General features: G+C 43.5%; 1 protein-coding gene and 1 pseudogene across 5 annotated transcripts in view; one reads left to right on the top strand and one right to left on the bottom strand.

The window, feature by feature from the left end:
- Positions 1-12,643, top strand: part of RAI2 (retinoic acid induced 2) — a 411,537-nt gene that overhangs the window by 271,827 nt on the left and 127,067 nt on the right. For 4 of the 5 annotated variants that reach the window (XM_028164344.2, XM_057538165.1, XM_057538161.1 and 1 more), the window contains one exon: positions 12,260-12,308. The exons of the other annotated variant lie outside the window; for it this stretch is intronic. The gene's annotated coding sequence lies outside the window, so the exon portion shown is untranslated. The remainder of the gene's footprint in view (positions 1-12,259; positions 12,309-12,643) is intronic. 5 annotated transcript variants of the gene reach the window in all.
- Positions 7,656-8,405, bottom strand: LOC114236658 (protein Mdm4-like; annotated as a pseudogene).

Raw genomic sequence — 12,643 nt, 5'->3', positions numbered from 1 at the left:
GAGCTGTTTGGAAAACAGTGGATTTTAAAACCCAGAAGGAGTGTGAGAGGAACCCAGGGGCTTTGCCAGTGGAGTGTCATGATTCAGGCCCCATTTGGAATCTAAACCAGCTGATGGTGTCTCTTTACTTTTTTGGGTTTTTTTGTTTTTCAAAATTATAGTTAGGCTTAAAATTTTGCGTTTCAGCTTTTATTCAGTTAGTCTTGGGAAAATGTGTACTTTTAAAGATCTGGGGGCTTCCCTGGTGGCGCAGTGGTTAAGAATCCGCCTGCCAATGCAGGGGACATGGGTTCGAGCCCTGGTCTGGGAAGATCCCACATGCCGCGGAGCAACTAAGCCCGTGTGCCACAGCTACTGAGCCTGCGCTCTAGAGCCTGTGAGCCACAACTACTGAGTCTATGTGCCACAACTACTGAAGCCCGCACGCCTAGAGCCCATGCTCCGCAACAAGAGAAGCCACCGTAATGAGAAGCCCGTGCACCGCAACGAAGAGTAGCCCCCGCTCGCCGCAACCAGAGAAAAGCCCGCACGCAGCAACGAAGACCTAACGCAGCCAAAAATAAAATAAAATAAATAAATTTTTAAAAAAAAGATCTGGGCACAGCTGACAGAGAGTGTGTGACACAAATATTCTGTTTGGTATTCATGTCATAGACTATTAGTGCCATTTGTTCAGAATTTGGTTTTATTTTAAACATTGCTCAGGGAAAAAAAAAGAGACAGCAAAACACCAAGTGTAAGTTTATCTGATCCGCTAAAAATGTTACATTTAATCGAATCCTTTTCTAGGGATTTAGAAATGAAATAAATATATAAATGCCTACCAGAAAACACCTCTGCATTTTCTTGCTGCTGACCAAGCTAAGACTGCATGCCCAATGACAGGAAATGTTATCTGAGGATTGCTTTATAAACAGCCAGTGAAAGGGGAGGATGGAAAGGGGAAAGCAGATGAAGCAAGACTGGCCAAATATAGATAATAGTTGAAGCTGAGTGATGGGTACGGGGGTTCATCATACTATTCTTTCTACATTTGTGGGTTTGAATTTTTCATAATGAAAAAAATTTAAACTATGTATCAACAATAACAAAAGCAGTCAAGTTAATAATATTGAAGGGGTATAGAGCTGTAGAATAAGCAGAATTTTAAAAGTAATTTATGGAAATATGAACATGGACTGGCTATTTGCTGGTGTTAAGGAATTATAATCATGGTATCGTGGCTATGTTTTTAAAAATAATCCTTATCTTTTAGGAATATGTCCCGAAATTTTTGTGAATGAAATGATATGATGTCTGGTTTTTCCTTCAAGATGATATAGGGAGAGGGCAGGAGATGGGCGAGATTGGCCATGGGTAAATGGTCATTTCTTGTTGACGGGGCTATGGGGGTTCATATACTGCTTGAGCTACCTTTGTATACATTCAGAAATAAAGTAAAAAGTAATTTATGCATATGAATTCAAAGAAAACAGATTAGTACTGTGAAATTGCAGATTTGTTTTTTTCTTCATCCTTAAGTTATAAAAAGCTTAACTTGAAATGCTTTAATGAAACCAGCTATTGTATAAAGCACCTCTGAAATTATTCTTTCATTTGGGGAATGCATTAAAACCAATAAAAATTAAAAGTGCAAGTCCAAACAAAAAGGTAATTGTAGGGTTCAGATAAACATCACCCAGTGGACTAACAAATTCCCATGGTTCCAAGGTTACAGTGCAAAGCTGCCTGGGGAGTAGGGCTTCTGGGCCTCTGTGGCATGGCCATTGAGTCACCAGTTGACAGGCTGGGTAGGGCAGAGGTGAGACCCAGCTGCCAGATGGTGCTTCCCCAACCCTGCCTCTTCTAGAAATTCACAGACCATTGTATGAGGAGTGACCTTCTTTTCTGAACCTGTATCAGAAGCTACAGTCTGGCAAAAGCACTGGCCCATATGGAAACTATGGGACTGAACAACGGTGCAGTAGTGCAGTGGTTAGGGACACTGGCTCAAAAGCCAGACTCCCTAGGTTTAAATCCAGAGCTGTGTGACTTTGGGTAAGTTATTTAACCTCTCTGTGCATCAGCTTCCTCATCTTTAAAACAGGAGTGATTATAACAGTGCTCCATCCCATGGGGTTATTGTGAGGCATAACCAAGGTCAAGCTCTTAGGACAGTGCCTGTTACGTGGTAAGTGCTTCACAAATGATAGGCATCATTATCATTATTCGTAAGTGGATCTGTCCTAAGACATCCTTGAATTGTGATCTCTTTTCCCATAGAACAGCAGGCAAGTGCTCAAACAACTAACAGCCATGCCTCCCGTTCTTTTTACCCACATACTCCCAGCCAGAGAAGAAGGAGTGCTTACTGCAAGGAACTCTGGGAGTATAGTCTGAAGGAGTCTTCTTCCAAGTACAAATCTCTTTAAAGTTTAATGTTTTCACTTAAAATCCCCACAGATTTTTGCATCCTGCACCATAATATAGCAGAATTGAGAGTCAGGAGAGATGCTTTGTGTTCAGCCCATGGCTTTCCTGGTCCTCTTGATATGCCTCTCAGTTCGAGAAGCTGAGACATTTAGAGCCATTTGATTTAGTTAATTTCCCAGATCCTCCTCCCAGACATCTGGTGTACTTTCTACCAGCTTCTCCTTAATACCACCTTCCATCCTCCGAAGGGCACTGCCTAGCTTTTTACCTGATGGCCTTTTATGGTCAGGGTACTGGGTCGCATCTCCTCCTGTCCTGGTTTTCACTGCCTCCTCTGTGACTGTTGACTCAGTCCTTTTTGAAACTCACTGAGTTGGTTTCTGGGACATCACTGGCTTCAGGATCTTCTCCTACTGCTCTGGCTACTCCTTCTCCATCTCTTTTGCAGGGTTGTCTTTTTCTATTCATCCCCCAAGTGTCATGCTCTGAGTTACAGGCCTTGGCTCAAAAATAGACATGTAACCCCCAGTGTACCAATCATAGTCTTCACTGAGACTTTTCCACTGGAACTATCAGAAGAACCAAACCAAAAGCAAACCTCTGCTGAATTGTTGAATGAATATATGTGAATTGGGGACTTTGGGGTTGCCAGGGGCCATCAAGCCCAAGAAAGTCCAAGAGAGGAAAAAAGAAGACAGAAATCCAATACTGTCATTTAAACCTTTGGATCCAGCTATGCTTGAAGCTGGAGAAACAACCCTGAACTTTTTGGTGTCGTCAGCCAATGAATTCCCTTACTGGGTTTTTTGTTGTTGTTGTTTTCTTGGTTTTTTGTTTTTTGGGGGGTTTTTTTTGTCACATACAACTACCCATATGCTCATGACTCCCAAATCTACACCTGTGGCCAAGGCTTCTCTCCTGAGCAACAGACTCATAGAAATAACATGCAGTTAACCAACCCTCACACAGATGTCCCACAAGGACATCTCAAACATAACATGTTATTTGCTAAATATCGCAACCCTAATCACACTATAAATTTATATTTGTTAATGTTTTAAAATCATCCACCAGAATGTAAACTCTATGAGGACAGGAACTTTGCTTGTTTATTCACTGTTGTGTCTCCAGCACCTAGAGGAACACACACACAGTAGATAGTCAATAAATATTTGTTGAATGAATGAATGAGTCAGTAAATGAATGAAAGCTAGGAATTTTCCTTGACTCCTGTCGTAATATCATCTACCATACTCAATCAGTTACTAAGTTCTATAGATTTTGACTCATGAATATCTCAAATCTCATATCTGATCCTGTCACTGCACCCTACTGCTTACTTCAAGCCCATGTTGCTTCTTGCCTAGAAAATGGGAAGTCTCCTAATTCCTATTCCTGGCTCCAGCCACCCTCTACATAATTACCAGGCTCTTTCTAAATTAGAAATCAAATGCTCTGGGCCTCTGCTTTAAATACATCAGTGATGCTGCAGAGTTTTTCTGGCTCAAATCTTGGCTCCTGCCTCCCTTTCCAGACTCATCTCCTGGCTCTTTCTTCATACAGCTAATGCCTAAGGAAGAGGGAATCACTTGGGCTCTCCCAAATTCATTCGCACATTTCCTGCCTCTGCATCTTTGCACATGCTGTGGTCTCCTCCCATGCTCCCGTTTTCAGCCTCTTGATTATCCTGCAAAATTCATGTCCTGTCCTTCAGAAAGCCTTCTCTGGTCTCTGTCTCCCCGTTCTGATTTAGAAGTCCCTCCTCTACGTTCACAAAGCTCTCTGTACACCCCTTTGTCTACCAAAGCACTTATGTGGCGCAGACTATTTTAGTGCTAACTAGTATCCATATTTTACTTTTTTCCCCTTGGGCTCACAGCTGGACTACATTTCCCAGCATCCTTTGCAGTTATGGGTGGCTGTGTGACTGAGTCCTGACCAATGGAATGTGGATGGAAGTGATGTGCACCAATTCCCATGAATGGGCCTGGCCCATTAAAACCTCTCACATGTGGTCCTCCTTCTCTTTCCCCTCAGCAGAGTAGAGAGGACTCAGAATGTTTGGGGAGGAGGAGCCTTAAGGTGGATGGAGCCACTGCACAGTTCTGCAACTTGGGCTACCTTGGGGTCAAAACCGGGAAATAAAAGAGGAAAAAAACCAACAACAAGAAATTCAACATAGTACTGACTTCTTCAAGTTTTATTTCCCTCTCCAATCTGCCTGCTATTATTTTATTTTCCAAGTCCTCAGTGAACTGTGGTCGTAGTTATTTTTGTCTCCTGTCTAGAGCTTTCAGATGTAATCAGTGGGGCAGATAGAATGTAGAGGGCTTATCCATCTTGGCCAGCACCCCGCCCCCCTTCATCTTGTTTTTGTATCCAAATTCCTGTTTGAATACCTGGTTCATAGTTGGGACCTTAACAGTGGTTTGCTCGGTGGACTTTTAAATTATCCAGATTCATAAAATCAACTATGGCATGCTCTTAGCAGAACAGTATTTCTTATTCTGCGCTTTACAATTTATACAAGTGTGAAAATGTTTGAAACAGTTCTCAGGAGAACTGCAGATGTGATTAAGGATGGAAAGTAGATGCTCCAAAGAGAGGTTACACTATGTGGTATTGATATTACTTAACTTTCCTGGTGGAAGAAGAATAAGTAGTGGTAATTTTACATATAGATCTTCAAATTAATAAAGGAAGGAAACTTGCAGATCACTCTTCCGTAAACTGTGGCTTGTTTCTTGTACCTTATATATGTATGTTAAGCAGAGATAAGAGTTCTGTACTCATATGTATGTGCAAATTGAGAATCTAATTTGTAAATTTTTGATTCCCTAAAAAATAACATTTACAACTCCTTATTGTTGTTTATTATAAACAAATATATCACTCAGTTAACACATATTTGTTAAGACCTTCTACATGCAACGCTCAACGAGGGTTAAAATAAGCATAAGAGTGAACTCCTGATTAAAAGAATAATGAGAAAGTCCCAGTGATGAGAACTTGACATTTTACAAAGCACTTTTATTCTTCTTATCTAATTTTTTCCCAGCGAGGTGGGTTTTAGTCCCATTTAAGAGAGTCTACAGAGGCTCAGAGAGTTTGAGGAATCTATCCGTGATCACATAAGGGCAGAATTGAATCTTCTACCCAGGTCTCCTGGTTCCAATTTCTGTTCCCTTGTCATTATATCTCAGTCTAGCTGGGGAATAAAATATACCATCCATGAACAGTTATCCAATGGTTCAAGGCAGGCTATGACAAATGCCAGCAGAATGATCAAATATAGCAGGGAGCACACTCTCCTACCTCCCCTTCCTAACTCTTGTTAAGGAAGGCAGCATTCTAGAAAGGGTACCGTTGACCTGATTGGTTAACTTTGAGCACTAAACTCGTAGTTGCAAATGTTCTTACCAATCCCAGTGAGGTTATTTTATTCAGGATATAATAAATAAAGAGTGCCAAGAAAGGACTGAGAGAATACCTAAGCCCAAACTGTGAGAATTCGGCACCTTTAAGTCAAAGTGTGTATATAGCAGACTATAACTAGTACACAAGGCGGTTCCATATTCACTTTCAATCCTTCCTCACCAAGGAGCTATGGAACGCTTTAGCTAATCATTTTCTTCTTTGTAAGTAATTATGTGTATTTTAAAATTTTACATATCAAATTAAAGATGTGCCAAAAGAAAACTAATCTAGGGTGAGAGTCAGTAAATGGAGGATTACCTGGAAAGGGGCATGAGGGGCGATTTGGGGGTGATGGAAATTTGCTATAGCTTGTTTTCAGCGGTGGGTGCTCAAATGTCTACAGTTCACAGGAAAGCAACCCTTAAGATCTGTGTATTTTATTTTTTATTAACTACACTTCAATTTTTTTAAAAATAAATTTATTTATTTATTTATTTATTTATTTATTTATTTAAAGCTGTGTTGGGTCTTCGTTTCTGTGCGAGGGCTTTCTCCAGCTGAGGCAAGCGGGGGCCACTCTTCATCGCGGTGCGCGGGCCTCTCACCATCGCGGCCTCTCCCGTTGCGGGGCACAGGCTCCAGACGTGCAGGCTCAGCAATTGTGGCTCACGGGCCCAGTTGCTCCGCGGCATGTGGGATCCTCCCAGACCAGGGCTCGAACCCGTGTCCCCTGCATTAGCAGGCAGACTCTCAACCACTGCGCCACCAGGGAAGCCCTACAATAGAGATTTTAAAAACAATAATAACCTTATTTGGATTCTGGTTTGAAAAAGCCACCTGTTAAAATGTATTTGTGAAACAGGTGGTTTTTAAAATTTTATTTATTTATTTATTTATTTATTTTTGGCTGTGCTGGGTCTTCGGTTCGTGCGAGGGCTTTCTCCAGCTGCGGCAAGCGGGGGCCACTCTTCATCGCGGTGCGGGGGCCGCTCTTCATCGCGGTGCGCGGGCCTCTTCACTATCGCAGCCTCTCCCGTTGCGGAGTACAGGCTCCAGACGTGCAAGCTCAGTCGTTGTGGCTCACGGGCTTAGTTGCTCTGTGGCATGTGGGATCTTCCCAGACCAGGGCTCGAACCCGTGTCCCCTGCATTGGCAGGTAGATTCTTAACCACTGTGCCACCAGGGAAGCCCCACTTCAATTTTTAAAATGTGGAAAAGAGTGTACAGTTTCTCAAAATTCTTTTAAGCATATGTTAGCAAGAAGTTTAATAACCATTGTTCTAGGCATATGTGGAATAAATCTCTTTTTTCAAGATTCTTACTCTTTCTTTAGATTTCTCAGAACCATGTAGCTTGACTGTAAGGTAAAGTCATCAATAGCATGTCACATTATTTATGTTTTTTGATTATTACCTTTAGTGTTTTTCTCATAGCCACCTTGGATTTTTATGCCTAAGGACGTTCTCCAGCGGAATAGAAGAGAACTGTGGGGAGTAAAATTAACTAGGGAAAAGGTTAATCTTCAGAGAGTTTGGTCAATGAATGTATTTTCCCGTTCATCTTTGTAATTGCTCCCCCCAGAACCTTTTTTTGAAGAACAGTGTAGTGACTAAAGTAACTTCTCATGTAAATGGAGTCCCCAGATTGATAATCTAGTTTTAAAGAATTGCTCTTGAATTCCGTATGAATTTAGAAAGGAAAATGCATGAATTGCATGAACCAATGAACGATGGATGACGCCCCACGTCACACTGAGTGGAGATGCTCAGTACTGATGATTTTATCCTGGCCTGGCCCTGGTAATCATTTCTCTGCAACCCACCGATTCAGCTTGGCCATAAAATCTTAATAACCAGCGGAATCTTCTTGCAAAGAGGGCGTGAAGCCCCAGGCTTCTTTAATCTTCTGGTGCTGTGACAAGTGACAAGGTGGCCTGTGCTTCCATGAATAATATTCCCATCTCATGGGTGCTTCTCACCCATGCTACACAGCTTCAAGAGATTGCTCTCTGCTCCGAAAGGCCGCCTGATTGTTCCCCTGTGCTTGAGATGGTCTCTGGGCTCTCAGAACTGTGAGCCAAATCCGATAATTCCTCTGAGCTACAGAGATCAAAAAGTTTTGTGTTGTTCTTCCTTTTTTTATAAGATCTTTGGCCGAAATGGTTCTTTGGCAATAAGGGACATCAATTCCTTCATTTTCCTTCTTTTCAGGTGGGGCAGTAATAACAGGAATGATGAGCTAATGGGTTCACTTGGCACAGTTTGAATACTGATCTTTCCTCAGGGCCCAGCATGGAAACATCTCTCGTTTGAAGAGTTTGATTTCTTGCACTCAGTAACGCTACCACTCATCCTCAGAAGCAACTTCTCCATCCGTGTCAGTACATAAGGATGTAGCGTCCCCAGGGTCATTTTTTTCTATTTCCATAACCTTTTGTCACTTCCGTTCCATATTTTTTTTTTACTTGTTTGATCTGTATTAGCAGCTTCCACTTTTATTCCAGCATTTAACTGCTCTAATACTGACTCATTCAAAATCCACACGTCATCCTGAGTGCCTAAAACAATGTAGGACATATCTCCCTCTCTAGGATTTCTGCATGTATGTGGTAAGGTCGGCAGCATAGGGATACCAACCTCTTCGGTTTTTTTCCTGGTGTTAGAACTTTCCTCTGCATGTTGCTTCAGTTGGTCTTGGCTTGGAATATCCACACTATAGCCCTGGAGCGGTGGTGACAGGATTCCTTCTTAGCTTGTCATAGAAAGGACTTGGATATTTCACAGAGAAGTGCTGATGTCCAAGTAGTTCTCCTGAAAGATCTCCACCACGGGATCCCTGAGCCTGCTTCACCAGTATATGCTGACCTGGATATTGCCTGACCACTTGAACAGTGCACGTGTCACCTTTGTACCTGCCACCTGCAAAATCCTCAGAAGTGGCAGCTTTATTGTACCTGTTGTACACAAAAATCAGTCTGATCGATTTGGTCTGGAGAGAACCTGCAAGCACTATCAGATGTTCAACCCTGGATGGAGATGGAAAATGCTGTCATTTTGGCACTGAGGAAATTTCAGTCCGTTGACCCAAATGTCCAGTTACTCCATGGTTTGCTTGCTGCACCTCCACTGCATCTGGAGGGCGTCGGTCATGGGTCCAAAGGCTTCAGCAGTATTTCCAAACAGTGAGCAGCTGAGGAGTTTTAAGAGACACTTTCTTCCCTGAGACAATCTCTATGCTCTTCTGTTCTGGGTTGAATAGCATCCCCCCCCCCAAATTCATGTCCACCTGGAAACTCAGAATGTGACCTTATTTGGAAATAGGGTCTTTGCAGATGTAATTAAAGATGAATCCATCCATACTGGACCAGGGTGGGCCCTGAGGCAATGACTGGTGTCCTTTTAAGGAGAGGAGAGGACACAGAGAGACACAGAGTGGAAGGCCATGTGATGATGGAGGCAGAGATGGGGTAACGTGTCTGTAAGCCAAGGAACACGGAGGATTGCTGGCGACCACCAAGAAGCCAGAAAGAGGCAAAGAAGGATCCTTCCCTAGAGCCTCCAAAGGAAGCATGAGCCTGCCGACAATGTGAGCTTGGACTTCTGGTCTCCAGAACTGTGAAAGAACACATTTCTGTTATTATAAGCCACCCGGTTTGTAGTACTTTGTTGCAGCAGCCACGGAAAACAAATATCTTTTATTTCACTGTCCACACTCTGTATCATTTGCAAATTCTTCTCTAAGTCCCACAGCAGCAAGAAGAATCTTAGTGTCGTGGTTCAGTGTGGTGATTCCGAAGCCAGATTATTTGGGTTTGAATCTTGACACTACCATTCATTAGCTATGTGACCTTGAAACTTACCCCACTGCTCTGTGCCTCAGTTTTTCTGACCTGTAAAATGGGGGTTAAATGAATGAATAATGTTAAAGGTTAGAATAGTGCCTGGCACATAGGAAACGCTATCATGTGTTTGTTATACGAAAAAAAAAAGTCTGTTGGACTGAAATGGCCACATGGAAATGGGAATGGTTCCGTAGAAGAAGAACTAGGACATGAGCTTGAACTTCAGAAATTAGGTAAGGTTGGTCAGAGGCCACCCAGTTGGGAGAAACAGTGTGAGCAAAGGCTTGCTGGAAGTGTGAGGCAAGGGGGCAGCAAGACTCGATTAGAACAGGACTTCTCACCCTTTTCTACGTGGTGGTCAGTGGCGAATCTTAGAATATTTGCATACACATGGGGTCAGTGAGGCTGCTTGCAGCTGGACCCTGGAGGTCACTGACCAAGTTCCTGAGAGCTGAGGGGAGACAATACCTTGGCACATCTGAAACCCATTCCCAGCACCTGTGGGAAGCTCAGGATTTGAGCAGCACTTCCCAAACTCGAATGTGCATTCAGATGCAGATTTTGACTCAGTTGGTCTTGGGTGGGGCCTGAGAGTCTGCACTTCTAACAAGCAGGGGATGCAGAGGCTTCTGGTCTAAGGACCACCGCTACTCCAGAGGTGGTCCATGAACGAGCAGCACCAGCAAACCCTGGGAGCTGGTTAGAAATGCTGACTTTCTGGCCCACCTCACCCCACCCCAAGCCTGCTGAATCAGAATCTGCATTTTAATCAGGTCCTTAGTTGATTAATTTGCACATTAGCATTTGAGAAGCGCCAAATTAGAGGACTGGGCTTGGGGGTAGCCCAGCTTGCTAGAGGGGAGGACCTAGCCACCTAGGTTCTCAGACCCAGCTACGCAGTAGATCCTTGTGGGCGGCTTTGAAAAATCCTGAGGTCTAGATCAGAGTGACTCAGTTAAATCGAAATCTCTGTGAGTGGGGCCCTGGGGAATGGGTATTATTTTTCAAACTTCTTGCGTGATTTTAATGTGCGCTCAGGGTTCAAGAACCACCGGGCTAGGGAAAAACCCCTAAGTAGGGCTGGAAAGAGAGACTGAGGCCATGCAGAGTTCTTGCCGGGCTTCAAGGTCCTTTTCCCAGCAGAGCACAGCAGTTTGAAGGCGTGGATTCTGGAGCAACGAGGGCCTGCCTGGGTTCAAATCCTGCTTTGTGCCACTTGCCAGCTGTGTGATGGGCAAGGTACTTAACCTCTCTTTGCCTCTGTTTCTTTACAATGGGGCCGATAGTAACAGTGACTGTGCCGCAGGGTATCTGTGAGGATTAAATGAGTTGGGCTGTAGAGCGCTCATTACAGTGCTTGGCACGCAGTCAGTGCTATGGAAGTGTTTGTTTATTTAAATACACATTTTATTCTTCCTGATGGGGAATCGTGGAAGGTTTCTCACTTTCCTGTTGCCCTACCCCATCCTTGGTGCTAGGTTCTTGGGCAGCAGTCACACCTCTAATTAGGCGCTCAATAAATGTTTGAGGAATTCATGACTGAATGGTTACAATGCCCCCTTGTGTATTCAGTGGGAAGAAGTAACAAAACATACGGTTGGTTCTCCATACTAGTACGGACAGTGTGACCAACTGTTCCGGTTTGCCCAGGAAAGAGAGGATTCCCTGGGCATGGGACTTATGGTCATAAAACTGGTGAAGTCTGGGGAAAACTGGGACAAGTTGGTCACCCTCAGTATGGGTACCACCCAGATGTCCATTTCCTCAAAATACTGTTTCCAGGTAAGCATAAGGAGAGACTCCCAAGGCTAACTCATTTATGTGCACGCAACCAAGGCAATGGCAATTCGCTTCCTGGCCATTGTGTGTGTGTGTGTGTGTGTGTGTGTGTGTGTGTGTGTGTGTGTGTGCGCGCGCGCGCGCGTGTGTGCGTGCATGAACGCACCCACATACACACATGTACACCAATAATAATAGTAGCCAGAATATAATGACAGTATGACGCATGATATGTGCTGCAGTGAGCAGTTCGCATGCTTAACAGGGAGCCTCAGATGGCCTAGTTCACATCCCGGTTATGCCACTTAATGGTTTTGTGGTGATGGGCATGATTCTTAGCCTCTCTGTGCCGCAGTTTCTCCATCTGCAAAATAGAGATAATACTATTACTCACCTTTCAGAGTTGTTAGAGTACATGTGTTCATCCATGTGAAGCATTTAGCAGAGTGCTGGGCACTTCCTAAATTTGATCGATGTTAGAGATTATTACTATTGCCATCATTAACAGTACCAGGCAACCTGCATCCCTCCTCTGCTTCTCTCCCTTTCTCACCTCCCAATTTCTTCCCTTTGCTGGGAGCCCACTGCATCCTGCCTTCTGTTTCCTCCCCCTGCTCTCTCCCTCCCCCACCAGAGGGGCCATCAACACTTTTACCCTGCTTAGATGAACAGAGCCCCCAGACCATGCTCAGACACACAAACTGGACACAGCCGGATGCTGTATGCCACGACAGCATTATGAATCTGTGTTAAGCCTCATTAAATGAATATAGACAACCAGTACACCTATTTTTCTCCTTTGGTTGGCAGATCAGTTAAGAAATAGATGGCAGTGGATGCGAACTTCAGCAGACATGTGGTGAGTTCTGTCCCTACAACCTTAAAGACGAGATGGAGAATCATAAGCCGATCACTATTAAAATTAAGTTATTAACGTTTAAAGAACAAGCAAGAGTGCTAGGTAATGTAGGCTTCTGGTAGAGCAGTAAGACATTTCTCAATCTTATCCCATTCACTGTTTCTCACCCATACTTTGGATGAAAGTATAGAAGATACACATCAGATATGCAGGAGATTAGAAATATAACAAATACTTTTAATGGAGTGTAGGGATATGAAAATATCAGGACCCTTGAAGCAATGGGTGAGATATAACCAGATGAAATTAACATGGATAAATGTAAATCTTGTGTG

The sequence above is a fragment of the Balaenoptera acutorostrata genome, chromosome X (genome assembly GCF_949987535.1).
Source record: "Balaenoptera acutorostrata chromosome X, mBalAcu1.1, whole genome shotgun sequence".
Classification (NCBI taxonomy): domain Eukaryota; kingdom Metazoa; phylum Chordata; class Mammalia; order Artiodactyla; family Balaenopteridae; genus Balaenoptera; species Balaenoptera acutorostrata.
Note: the sequence above shows the minus strand (reverse complement) of the source record. Positions and strands in the feature narration are given on the sequence as shown.